Source organism: Anser brachyrhynchus (genome assembly GCF_964034855.1).
Source record: "Anser brachyrhynchus genome assembly, chromosome: 1".
In the NCBI taxonomy this organism is placed as follows: Eukaryota; Metazoa; Chordata; class Aves; order Anseriformes; family Anatidae; genus Anser; species Anser brachyrhynchus.
In genome coordinates, this window is record NC_137694.1 from 6,147,797 (window position 1) to 6,161,883 (window position 14,087).

Consider the following 14,087-nt stretch of genomic DNA (forward strand, 5'->3'; position numbering starts at 1 on the left):
CATTATCTATAATTACATTTTCAAGAGACTGAAAATTGCAGTCTTTGTGGAACAAAAATGCAGCTGAAGAATGGAATGTATATCCTCTCCACCCTCATTATAAGGCTTATAAAAATCAAACTATATGGCCCAGTACTGTAGCCTTCAAATACAGGAAACCAGCACTGTTAGCCTGTGTTAGAGCTTTTCTTCACTAAAAATTCTGACCTTTCCATGTTCAAGCTAGTGCTGTTACTTCCAGTAGCGTGCAGTTGAAACTAGTCAAATTAAAATTTGTAATTGAGATAAATATAAATAAAGTCAGAGTCTGTTAATTGCTTGTTTATAATACTATTTTCATGGATTTGAAACTTTATTCATGGTTGGTGGTGAGGTTTATTAAATAAGTCATATCATAGGTGTTGTAACTTCCTACCACACCATGCTGCGGAACAGCTAGAGTTTTCAGGAGGAGAAAAATGGCACTGAAAAGGCAGTTTTTCATGTTTTTCTCCTGCACACACAGGATTTCTAGCGTTGCAACTTAATCTTTGCGCAAGTAAACTAATGTACCTCTTCCCCATATCAAAATGTTACCATTTTGCATTTCAATAGCTGAAGAAACAGGAGCTATAACGTGGTGGAGAGGAGATAGATAGCCTTGATTTCCTAATTATGTAAAGCAGGCACTGGAAGCTTGAACAAAAACTTTTAGGACAAAATCCTGAATATGCTTTTTGGAGCAGCAATTCATAGAAGCATCGTATATCAGTTGCCTGTTAATAACACCCACACATTCTTTTTCCTCTAATGAGTTTTAGTTTGAGTGGTTTTGGGTCATGTCCCCCCCCCCAACAAACTGGGCATTTGAATCCTCTCTGAAAGTGGGATTTGTCTCGGAGGAGATGACCACAGGCTGCTTTTGACTAGAAAGTCACATACAGTTATGGGCTCTGTGATTTACCGCATTGACGAGTGCGGGTAGAGATGTTTAATGATCACATGAATGCTAATAAATAAGTAAGGGACAATCCTTAATGCCTATACATCCATGAGCAAGTAATGAGTGCATGCATGTAGATCGATGAATTTATTGCCAGTAGCACAAACAGTCTGGACTGAAATTAGTGTGTTCCCACTGCTATCCTTTGGTTCTGGCTGGTTTTTATTATCCTAAGGAAAGTGATAATTTGGATGTTCTGCATAGCCTTTTTAGGTTCCCCTTTTTTTTTTTTAAGCTATTTTAAAAATCATTTGAACAAAATAATACCAGTCTCAATACACACCTGTTTATGGCCATCTACCCTTCTGTGGAAGGGGCTCTAGGCAATTTCACATCACAGCCAGGTGACAATAAGGGCATTTAGATCCACGTGCTTTGGGCACTTGCTGCCCAAGGTGATAATTCTGCCTCCAAGTTCTGCTGCCTGATTGCAGCAAGCTCTGCCCAGGAACACCACGGTGATTGAGTGCTGGAGTTCCCAGGACAGCTTCTATTCTTAGTGGTCCAGCAAAACTTATTAAGAAAAGTAATTAGAACAAAGCTCAAGTACATTACCCTCCTTAATGCTCCTGAATTCTCAGAGCTATCTTCAACATTGGCAGAGGCTGTTTCCAGTAGAGAAATTGAAGGAACTTTCTTTGTTGAAGTTAAACCCACTTTGGTCTTGGCATCGTGACGGAAGTATCTTTTTATATAATAGTATCGAGACCTGGGTAGATGAAAGGGTGATGGTGTGCTAACTAGTGAAAGTAATCCACCTTTGATATTATTTTATGATCATTTTCTGTGGAGGTTCAAGGTTCTATGTTTCTGCCCACTTGTGCATGGTGTGCTTCTGTGCCGTGTCACCTCACACCTTTTCATCAACTCCTGAGGCTCAAAAACTAGAAAGTAACTATAAAACTATTCTTCGTTTTCAAGAATCCTTTTTTTCTTCCTTTTTTTCCTTCCTCGTTTGTTACCTCTGGCAGGCTAGAAAAGTATTTCTTTCTCTGCTTGCTACACCACCCAGTGTTACACTTGCTCAGCAGAGAGTCTCCACCATCCTACTGAAGATTACTTTCCCTGTTGGAATCCAGAAAGCAGTCTCAAAACTGTTCAGTCTTTCTTGTCTGATGAATCACAATTTTGTCTCCTCAAGTCTTCAGGAAGTCTTAGAGGGAGATTTCTTTGGTCTTTGAACTACTTCAGAAATGTGGGTGGCTGTCTTCCTGAGACAGGAACATTCAGTGGAGTTGAAGACCTTCAACAGAGAGAGAAACGTGCTGTATTGAACAGGCTACAGGAGAGCTGTTCTTGAATTTTCTTATCATATCCCATATTCATTCAGCTTGCGTGCTGATCTCCTTCCCTAGGTATCGCTCTCTCTCCTAGAGCTGATATAGGTGGACGAGATTTAACAAAGTGCCCTTTGGATTGTAGGATGCTCAGTTAGGTAGGTTTGTAGAGTTCAAACCCGGCAGGAAAATGGGTTTCTACATTTTACAGGTCCCAAACGACTCACATTCAGTTACTGAACAAACAGTTTTTTTCATATAAAAGGAACTACAAGCCATTTTTCTTTCCTTAAGCCAATTAGTAGCAATTTTAGGCCTTCTCTTCTGCCACACTTGGATTCTTTGTCTTTGTTCTTCAGTTGCCGTAGAGAGGTCTTGCGACGCTCTCTGTACTGTTGCTCCGTAGGTCAGATAGTCGTGTCTAGTGTCAGTCCTGGCAACACGCAATCTGTAGAGTAGATTTAATCGAATAACACACATTTGTTCTTCTTTAAACACGTTTCTCATTCAGTGGAAGCTGCTGAATACCAAGGGCAGCTTGTGTTTCTCTGGGCACTAGGAGGATGGGAGGGAAGACCTGTCACTGTGCCCCCACCAGTGCTCTGGGTTTGGTTTCCCTTCTCGGCTGCCTTTAGCCCTATGGGGGAGTGAAATACTGTTTTGGTTTGTCCCTGTACTGAATGAAATGTGTCTCATTTCAAATCTTTGCCACTACATTTTTGATGGCACTGAAAATATCACCTTTGTTAATTTTCGAAGATTTTCACCAACACTTTCCCAAAGATGGAGAGGAATCATGTCCCGTAACTCCCGGGGCAGGCTGACTTTTACCCGGTACTGCAGACGTGAAGATTCCTGTTAGTTTCACAACCAACTTTTTAATATAATACATGGTGTGAATCTAAATACTACAGCAGTCAGAAAAGAATCTGCTGGTACCTGCCTTAAAGTGACTGCTTCCCCACGCTGAGGAGCTGAACTCCAATCCTCAGGCTATTTTATTCTGTAATTCTAATAGCACTAATACAGTATCATTGTGTTTGAGGCTTCAAAGATACTATACAAGCGTTTTCTTATGATTCCCTGATCTTTGCATTTATACCCAGCTGTTTGTTATTCAGTTCAGCCATCAGCATCTAAGTCTCAATGGACCATGTAATATGCAGCTGTAGCCAGATGTAATGCTTCCTATTCCTAAATGTTTCTGTTAGAAGCTAAGAGTGGCAGGCTAAAGACTACTGATAACAGTGTTGCTTGCATTAATTTAAACTCTAGAGCTACACTGATTCTGTCTGGCAAATTTATTCCATGGCCAACAAGCAGAGCAATATTTCCAATCTCCATCGTTGCTAGCAATGTTGACATTAAATACATCGAGTATGTCTGCACTGATACAGAATGTACTTATAGTGCTAATTCAAACAGGAGAAGGATGTCCAATCTGCATAAACAAATATATTTTCAGATACAGTTCTATTTAAGAGAGATAAAGACAGAAAGGAGCCTGTTCTAAACAATGACTCCCAATAATTTAGAACAGCTCAACAAATCCTCACCCTCTTTAATTTCTCGTTTTCTCTGGATAGCTGCAAAGCCGTTGCGATGTCTTGCTCAAGCTGCAGGCAGGGCTTGCTCAGCTCAGCCTTTCTGGCACAGGTGCTGGTGCAGAAGGGAGTCACAGTGTTCGATTTTTCTGCCGTGGTTCTCTCCGAAGCATTTGGCAAGGTGCTGCAGCGGGTGACAGGCATTGCACACAGGTTCGGGGAGCCTTGGTGAAGCCCACGTGGTTGGAGACCTCTGAGAAACTTTGGACGGGATTGTTCTTCCCAAATGCAAAACGCCCCGACTGTGGGGACTCGGCGTACATCAAAATCTTTATGAAAATGAACTTTTCTCTAGAGTTTTTCATTTTTCATCAGCAGTGAATCTTTAAAGCACATGGTTTAGGTTCTGCTGTGTCGTTTACAGGTATATGGCTTACCTCAATGTAAGAATGTAAATAAAATACGGTGTATAGTGGTGGCTCCTTGTTTCTTCCCTTGCTCAGCCCCAGCCCCTACCCCAGCCCATATTTCTGTGCTGCCTACAGCTCGGCACACGCAGGTAATCCTCCTAATCCAGCAAGGCTGCTCAGGTTAAGAGCAGCGCCTTGATTTCGGCGCAGTGCGTGCCCGAGGTGTTCGTGCCACACAGCAGCAGGCTTCAGACCCACGTGGCGGGCGATACGTGCTCGTGTTGGGATTGCACAAAGGGTTTGGTGCGGTTGTGATGAATTGCACAGGGGAAATGCGTGCTGGAAATCAACTCCATTAACTTGGAGCACAAACCATTGCAAAGTCAACAGTGTTTTTCTGAGTGGCCACCGCCAACCATCTCTTTTGAAAACACTAATGGGCTGTTTAATTAGGTGATGAAAATTGTTTACAGTTGGTGATCCCAAGTTTTGTCATTTTAATAATGGTTAAATTCGATCTCTTCTTTGATTCTTGGCAGCTCTCTCACTGTTTCATAACCTGCTTACGTCTAATTTAATTCATTTGCGTGTATTAAAACTGAACCTCTCTCCTGCAGCAGGGCTGTTTACTTTACTGCACCATCTCATTGTTATAGGTGGAGAATACACAGTGGTGGATGTTAAACAAGTATAGCATTGCAAGAGAATATTTATATTTGTGGAAGATGAATATTCAGCTCGAAAGGAAGTAACTATATGAGACTTAAAGAAAATCTTGCCAATAGCATCTGAATTTCGACTGTTCCTGTGCATCTATTGCTCCTGGGTTGTTCTAGCTTCTCTTTAGCTCCTGGCTTAATAATATCTGTCACTTTGAGAATCTGAGAACGGACAACTTGCAGAAACATCCTTACGTGCTTGGTTTGGGCTACAGCAGTTGCTGTACAGTCATGGCCAAGAGCAGAAGTTTTCTTTTCCTTTTAATTTTCTGAAGCTTATCCTTGGAGAGCGGGAACTGGAACACTTGGAGGCACTGAGCTGACTTGAATGTTGACAGCCAAACCATGCCTGTGGGCTCCTTTTCCTCTGTACCTTGTCGAAGGGTACTGTAAAGACCTATGAATTCCTGTCCTAACAAGCATACAGGCTAAGGAACAGCCAAAAAAAAGAAGGTTGGAAAGGAAAAACTGAACTGGAAGCACACCTGAATTGTGCCTCTAGACTCAGTGGTATTGGTGGAGGCCAGGAGATGGCTGGTTCCCTCTCCTCTGAGCCTGCACTCTCTCAGATGGACTCATTTTGCTTTGGTTCGTGATCACAATAGCTATTTGCCACATATTTTTTCAGATACTTTCTGCCAAGCACAGGCAGATAAACAAGCTGGCAGAGGCTGCAGGAGGGAATGTCTTTTAGGGTTGGGTTTGGGTTTGTGTTGTGTTGTTGTTGTTGTTTTTTCTCTTTCCATTTAAAACTGTGTCATACATGGGTCTTCGAGTTTAGAAGGGGCAGCAGCCTTTCAGATGAGGTTCAGGTGCCACCAGAAAGGAAACAGAGTGTTTTTTTGAGGAGGTGGTGATTTGTATTTTCCAAAATCACGATGTTGTTAGGTTGATACTGTGACATAAATACCTACAGTTTTTCTGAACCTCTGTGCACCTCCCATTTTTGTGCTGCAGATGTAAAGGCATTGTTAATATAAGCATGCGACATGCTGCATGGATAATTAAAGCATTCTTGCATGGCTTTCCCTTGCAAAGTGGTACAGAAATTAACAGCCATGTGTGACCATAGATAGATAAAGGCTGTGCTTCCCAGAGGTCAGAAACCAACTAGGAGACCCAACCCCATTTTCGAACAGCACTTCAGGGCTTCTAAGTCCCAGTTACTTTCAGCAAGTCCTAGTTTCTTAACATGCTTTCCAAAAAAATACTCCTGCAGCTCAGCTGCGCAGGTGTACTTTATCCCTAAAAGCCCACAAAAAGGGAGAAACTTCAGCTATAATTTTAAAGCAGATGCTACTATGGCAGTTGTGTCTGAGTGACCAGCGAAGCGTACAAAAACCAGAGCAGTAAGAAGGTTGTGCACAACGGGGTAGGCATTTGCAAGCATGACAGTACTCGTTGAGGGTGTTTTCCACTGCCATCGTGTGTACTTAGTTTTCTGAAATCCAGGTAAATAGGCAAGCTGTGAATTGTTGTATTCTTGTGTCTCTGATGTTCCTGGACGCCTGGAAAGAAAGTATTGTGATGCTGGTGCAATTTAACAGGTGGTCTACTGTATAAATAAAAACAGGTAAAGAAGAAAGTGTTTATGTTCAAGGAGTAGGATCACATAAATAATTCGAAGGAAATGTGCGTTCTTCCGTTTTCCGGCTGCTATATTCTTGAGAAGTTGTCTAAATATGCATAGAAAGTGCAAGCAAAATAGTTTTTTGTTTTTTTTTTTTTTAATTTCTAATTGCATTTGTAGTTTTCTCCCTAGGGAGCAAACAGATGAACCAAAGTAAATAAGGCTTATTCTACAGCTTTAGCGATAAAGACGCTTGACTTGAATAACAGTGGAAAGTAAAGAATGCAAAAGTTTGCAAGATTCTGTCACATATCTTTATTATGTAATCAATGAAAAATAGTTGGGAATGTGTTCAAGTAGCAATGGCATACCCTACTAAAAAGTTACAGTTCAATGTAAAAGCAGTTTCAAGAGTACCGCTCAAACTCACCGTAGTAAGGATGCTCTTAACAACCTTATCCCCTTTCCCTTGTGCTGTAGTTACACATTCAGAAAAGTCTCTCCTTGCTTAAAAGGTTGTATACCAAACTGCATGAGAAGGCAGTTACTTTGTAAAGTTTAGTTGTTGTGGGTTATTTTTGGCCAAAGTAGTATTAGTTTTGCTATTTTCAAAGCTAGAAAGCAAAGGATTGAACAGAGACTTTGTATTTCTCTATTCCCAAACCAACATTTAAATTGAAACATAATTTTATAAACATTACATCTAAATAGCATTCCGCTTTACAGGCTGTTTTACCTCTGGGACACTGGCTTGGGTCAGTGTTTTTTTCCCCTTGCAACAGCTGTTCAGTGCATGAAATAAGCTAGTGGATGTGGTCCAGTTTGTAGTGGGAAAGTGTCCATGTCAAAACCACCATCTCAATTGGCACTGAGTAACATCCTTGTCTCAGCAAAACGGCCAGAAATTGAATGAGCATGAATAATGAACCCTTTGCGATTGTCCAGGTCAGGTTGACAGCAATTTTGCCTCTGTGTATTGATAAACTTGGCAAAGGCTCTGCATTTCCAGGAGTGCAGAGGCCTTTCTTAATGTTTAATTCTCGAAAACAAAATGCGCCGAGCTTAAAGTTGCTTCAGTTCCTACCGCTGATGAATCCGATGATGCAGTTTTGAGAACATGTTAATAGAGAGATCTGCTTCTTACCCTGAACAGTTTTCATTTCAACATCCCAAATAGAGGAACAATAAAGGGTGGCTTTGTGTTTCAGTAATCCAGGATATGAGATTTAAATAGTAGAGATTGTCACATGACCTACATTTTCAATTTTGGGTGTCTAAAGTTAGACACTGAAAATCAGGCCAATTATTTTAGTCTCCCTACCCATTTTTGCAAGCACAGAAATACATTGTAAAGCCTCGTGTTCATTTTCTATAGAAGTAATGACAGTTTAGTTTTAACTTAGTGCTTTTTCTCTGAGGAGCTCGTAACGTTTTTATGAAGTGTGTCAATGTCTTGGTAAAGTAAGAAAATTTGATCTTGAGACAAAGTAAAGTTGAATCTCTGTTCCCATCTTAATGCATAACAATCTTTTCAACCCAGCCTGGAGTCTTTGGAGGTATTTAAGAAAAAGATTATTTGCCTTGGCTTCCTCTATGAGCTGTGGAGAATGAGAAGCTCCAGTTCTGAGGTGTCCTGTTGGAACCGAATGTTGATGCTCTGTATCACCTGAAGAGCTTTTTCTCTGGCGTCTATAGAGAGAACCTAGGGCACTGCATTCCTGTGCCTATAACCAGCTTTGTCTAACGGAGTATAAGAGAACTCTTCTGTGGTTGCCACCTGGAAGACTTTCATTTCCTGTTCTCTTTTCCCTTGGGAAATCACTGGATCAAACTCTATAAAATCCCCAATCTCGATCTTGTCAGGTATTTATTTACTAAGGACTAAACCTTTCCCTTTGAAGGGCCTGGTAGGAGATGCTTCCATCGCAGAAAAACAAGACCAGATTTTTCCATCAGGTTTGTCTTTGTGTAGTCCGTCTCGATGTGAGTCAAGTTAGGTGAAGAATGCCTTGTTATTTGGCTGGTCCCGTATGACCCCTTTGTCCAGGCTGAGCCCTAGAGTTGCTTTCAGCAACTCCATCCAAGCCAACGAGCTGAAAGCAATAGGATCAGAGAAAGCTAAAGCGGCATCCCGAATATAAGCCTGTCTCAGAAACTCTTAATCAAAAGCTGAAAGCGAGGATGGAGATTTAGCTTTATGTGGTTTGGGGAACTTCAGGTGAAAATCCTTTTCTTTGCAAAATGTCAAGTCTTTGTTATCTCGGTTGGTTTAATAGAAGTACAGCAGATTTCTATCAAGGAATAGTCCTTCATTCAGCAGTGGAAACGGGTAAAACGGAGACTGATCGGGATGAACTGGCAAGCTACTAAGTGGGCCTCTGTGTACAATGACCTGATTTGAGTGAGGAACTTGAACCCTGGTGGTTTTATATCAACAAAATTCCCCACCTGACAACTTGTTTGTTGATTTCCTGTGCCATGATGAAACGAGCTGGTCCTTCCTTCTCTCCCTTTTTGAAACCCCTGAACTTAAGACTCACAAGGACAGTGCGAGATAAATCTGATTTTCTAAATTAAATGCTTTCCGGCCTGTAGAGCCCACGTTAATTCTTTTTAGTTTGTAAACCTCATCCCCTGTTGTTCCCATCCACTCCCGCCCCAAAATATCAACTGTCGTAGGGCATCCAACTGATCTGTACACATCTTTGCTAACTTAAAGCAACTACTCTTCCTTTAGAGGCAGCCTGTAGATCGAGTTCTGCACTTCTCTGGTGATTAGTAGAGTTATCTTACTAGTTATTAACATGCTACACAGTTCAAAGGCTGCTTTGCAGTGCACAAGCACAGTCATAGAAGATGGTCCACAGACCAACTGCTTACAGTCAAGAGCTTGGCTCTGTCCTGAACTCCTTTTACTGAATAAATTTGCTTCTCATTTCAGACTCATTTTAGACCTTAGACTGTGCAAGGTCTTTAGAGAAAAGACCATTTCCTTGTACTGTGTTTATACAAAACCTAATTCTGGGGACCCTGATCCATGAAAGATCTAAGCAGCTCCTACAGTGCAAATAATCATTTGGGAAATATAGGCTTAACCCCTGCAAAAACAAAAGTATTTGCTGGTTGTTGAAGGGCAGAACGAAAAAAATAAAAAAGTGTGCATAAAGAAAATGGTATCTGCTAGGCTGCTGGAAAATGGACCGGTCTATTAGGAATTAGTGCTAACAGGCCTCTAAGTTTCTTCCATCAAAATTACTGCAGTCAAAAAAAAAAATACCACTTCACATTTGTGCTTAATTTCACCTCTGTTTATTCTCCCCTCCTGTTCCCTGAAGAATGTAGATGAGGTTTAAGTTAGTCTTAATAGTAATAGGTTTGGAATCTAGCACACTTTCACAAAATTAACTTTGCTTCTGTTGATCTGGGAATTAAAATGCTTCATTAATTTAGCAAGTCCTGGTTTGACAGCCAAATAATGCATTTTGTGACTTGTACTCTTAAGTCTACAATTCTTATCTGCGGCTCTCCCTGGATGTGTCTGACATTTGGGGCAGCTTGGAGAGCTGGAAGGCGTGCGTGTGAGTGTATAGGTACAAGCAGCGTGATAGTTTAGTGTGGGTGACTGTGCTGTGTCCAAGCACGTCTTTAGAACTCTGTGAGTAGGAAACCATCAAGAATCCTTTGTTTCTCCCCGTCTTTACAATGTATGCTTGTTTTTTCCCCTCCTCCTTTACCAATGCAACTCAACAAGGGCAATTTCCCTTTTTGGTGAAGGGAAAAAGGCTTCGAGGCATGATGGATTGCTGCAGTGTACACTGGTGGAGGGGGAGGGAGGAGAAATCCAGATCAAGTTATTTGTCATCTCTCTTCTTCATACTGGACATGATGTGGTACCAACTCCTGGGAAAGCCAGGAGATAATACGGTGCTCTGCAACTGTATACTTGAGAACTTACTTGGTGACTATTTAGAGTGTTCTCGTGTTGTTTGCAAGATGCTCTGTGTTGTTATCCTGTAGACACTTCACTCTAAAATCTTCCAGGAGCTATACAAACCGTGCTATGGTTATATGGTAGGCTTGCAGACTGTGCAGTTCCATGATACAGACCTGCAGAGGACTAGCGTGGTGCTTGGAGTTTTAGAAAAACCTCTTCTTCACATCTGTTGTTAATATATATGATGCCCTGAAATCAATTCTATTCATTTTGTGAAGTATCTCGTGAATTACTCTGGTTTGGGGCTATAAGACGGTGCACTCAAATTGCACGGGCACAACCTAGGCAAAAGGCTACTAAACACAACCACAAAAAGACCCCCAGATCCTCAGGGTTCCATAAAACTAATCGTAAAGAACAGAAATATAAAACAAGCTGAAATAGTTTGGTTTTATTGGCGTCTAAGAATGCTTTCTCCCCTTTTGTGTCGCCTCAAAACTGAGCAGTCCACCAATTTTACAAGGAAACAATATAAAAGGAGGTACTGGTTTCCCAGCATGAGGCATCCCTGGACTCTAGATTAGGAGCAAAAGGTGAAAAGGTTCAGCCAGTCCGCTGGATGAATATCCTTGAGCGTATTGTAAGTATGCCAGGAGTCCTGTAATATGCCAAAAACTAGCACAGTAGATTCAGATTAATTTGCACTTTGTTTTTCTGCAAACTCTGTTATTTGTAATGTCATCCCAGTGCCTACTGAAATGTCACGCAAAGCTGAGGAGCTGCAGAATTCTGTTTGTGTGCCCGGCTGAAAAAGCGGGGATTTTTACCCACGCTAAATGAGTGAGATTTTTTGAATTTCTCTTCTCTGCTCTAATTATCGTAAGTAAAGACGAGTCTGTAGATTCCGTAGCTGAGGCTAATTGTATTTTGTTTTGGAAAGGACATGGAGTGAAAGGCAAGGTATGTTCTCATGACATAGCAGCGTGGCACATTTTTTTTGCCATACATTTTTTAAGCTGTAGCTCTTCCTTAATATGATTCCGATAGCAAAATTCAATATCACCGCCTCTGTTTTGGGAGGGGTGGGGGAAGAGTTAATTTTGCTCTTCTGTTGTCTAGGAAACAGTGGTAGTACTTATTTCCCTTTTGAAAATAGATAGTGAATTCCACATTCAGGGAGCAACGAATAAGATAAAAAGGCACAGATTAGAAGCTTGAATTAGACACCATTTGAGAGAGCAAAGATAAGTTAGCGTTCAGCGGAAACTTTCAGGTTGCACCGAAGTGAATAAGAGTGGGGCTAAGATCAGTTTTTAAAGACGGGACTCAGGGCCTTACGGCTTTGGGCAGGTAGGCATCGATTCAACAAAGCATTTCACTGTATGCCCGATTTAATGATACAAGTACTGCTTCCACAGCTGAGGACATGGTCCAGCTGGCACATTGAATACTTTGTCTCTCACCACTTGGAGAATTCAGCCCTATGCCTATGGTGCTTAAAAAGAGGAGAGGGAGAGACACCAGCAAGTGCAGTTTGGGTGCCTGTGCTGAAAAGAAGCCATCCATCCAGCTCTCAGGGCTATAAATACCGAAACTGGAGGCAGAGTTAATGACTGGGAACAATGCAACAGGATAAAAAAAAGTGTCGTCAGTTGATGTGATGGGCAGTAAATGACAAGTGCATCTCAGTGCAAGCTTAAGATGATTATAGTTGGGATAAGGAACTAAAACATCAGGCAAGGGCTGTATGCAACACTGCACGTTCAACTGGAAATGTAGGTTATGTACTTGGTGCTAATTCATGTCCCAGCGACCAGAAAAAAAAATCTCTCTTCAATTCAGATGGGACCTGGGCTGGAGATTTTTTCTGACTAAAAAGCTCTGGATAATTCTTTTCTTATGTATTATTAATAGTTCTATTACATTAAATCTTAGGTGCTCAGAACGATCCTCTGGAGGTGTTCCTCCCTCCCTCTCTCTCCTTTGTTCCCAGCTGAAGCCTGGGATGGCTGCGCTCCCGGGTAGGTGAATCGGAGAACAGGCACGCAGAGGCACAGGAGGAGATGCACAATTCATGGGAGCCGTTCAGCAGGTGTGTTTGCAGGAAGGATTTTAGATCAGTCAAGGAGGTGCTGCCCTCCAAAAGGAACGGTTTGAGGAATCCCAGAGTCCTGGAAAAGAAATACTAAAGCAAGTGAGTGGAAAGGGAGGGAGTGACTGGAAAAGAAATACTAAAACAAGTGAGTGGAAGGGGAGGGAGTGATAGAAAAGGAACTTCTTGGAAGTGATTAAGCACAAAGAATGTGCCAAGAAGACAAGAACGGGTGTTCTGGATGTGTTTGAGGGTGCAAGAAAGGGCAGGGTCAGAGACAGTAATGCAGATGAGGAAATAAATCTCCTGTCAGGGTTTGTGATAGCTATGTCGTGATTAAAAAAGAAGAGCTCCCAAATTAAAGACAAAAAAAAAAAAAAGTAGAAAATCCCCATGGCCATTCTTTCTTATTGCTGTTCACAAGTAGACCCTTGTGAAAGTGGGCAGTACTATACAAATATGCATGCCATGCTTCTGCCTAGCAAATTCCAGCTCATCTTCAGAGAGGTTCTGGAAAAATAAATGCAAAGTCAAAAATAAAAGTAAAAAAAAAATGAGAAGGAATATGAAAAGTGGAGAGAGCTCAAGAGGATTTGTGATGGGTTTGCAGAATGGAAAGAGAATGCAAACTCCTAAGTTGGGAGAGTTTTGTGAAATGGCAGTCAATTAAAATGATAAGTGATAGGGGATTGACAGTCTGCATGTTTTCAAATGATCGAGCTACAGCTTGGAGTGCAGTGCTGAGGTACAGCACTTATTTGGATGTCCTCCTATGGTAGTCGTTAGCCACCTTTTCCCTTCCCGGAGCAGGGAGAGCCCTAATGACAACAGATATAATGATGCCTTCAGGGATGCTTAAGGAGCAACACAGCTCCTACAGCAAGGTGCAGCCTGCTTCCCTTCATCTCCTTCATTTCACCCATGTGCAGAGGAGCCAAGGACATGTCTCAGAGGGGCTGTCAGCCTCCCCCATCACTCATCCTCCCCCCTCTGCTTCCCAGAGCTGATGGATGATCAGCGGCTGCTTTCTGGGTAAGGCAAGGGGTCGAAAGGGAGCCCCATCACCTTGCACAGGGCCAGCAGCCACTTGCCTGTAGAGAAACGAGAAATGTGAGCTACCCTTCAGCATCATCTGGACATTTCCCTGCACAGGGTTATGGAGCAGGTCCTCTGCAACAGGCATCCGTGCTTCATGATGAGCTTTCCTACTGCTGCTCTTGCCTCATCTCTCTCTGATGTCAACTTTCCTGGGCTGCTGCAGCCCTTATGTAACTGCCCCAGCTCCCCCAGCAGTCTTTTTTTGGGGGGAAAGCTGCAGCTTTGGATGCTCACCTCTTCTGGGCAGAGCTGGGGAAAGGTAAAGAGAGGGGAAAAAGTTGGAGCCTGAGGGAAGTCACACTGCAGCATCCGTGTTTCTGCCTCTGCCTTAGAGGGTAGAGGTTTTCCTGCAGGGAAAAGAAAAGACAAGCCTGATGGATGGCTGTGTTTGCAAGAGGATGGAAAACAAAGCGGGTGGTACTGACACTTAATGGATGCGGGGCTGTCCGTGCTGGTTTTGG

The 14,087-nt window shown here is 42.2% G+C and overlaps 1 protein-coding gene across 15 annotated transcripts in view; it reads left to right on the forward strand.

The window, feature by feature from the left end:
- CELF2 (CUGBP Elav-like family member 2) overlaps positions 1-14,087 on the forward strand; it is a 567,685-nt gene that overhangs the window by 332,311 nt on the left and 221,287 nt on the right. The gene's annotated exons all lie outside the window — the stretch shown is intronic.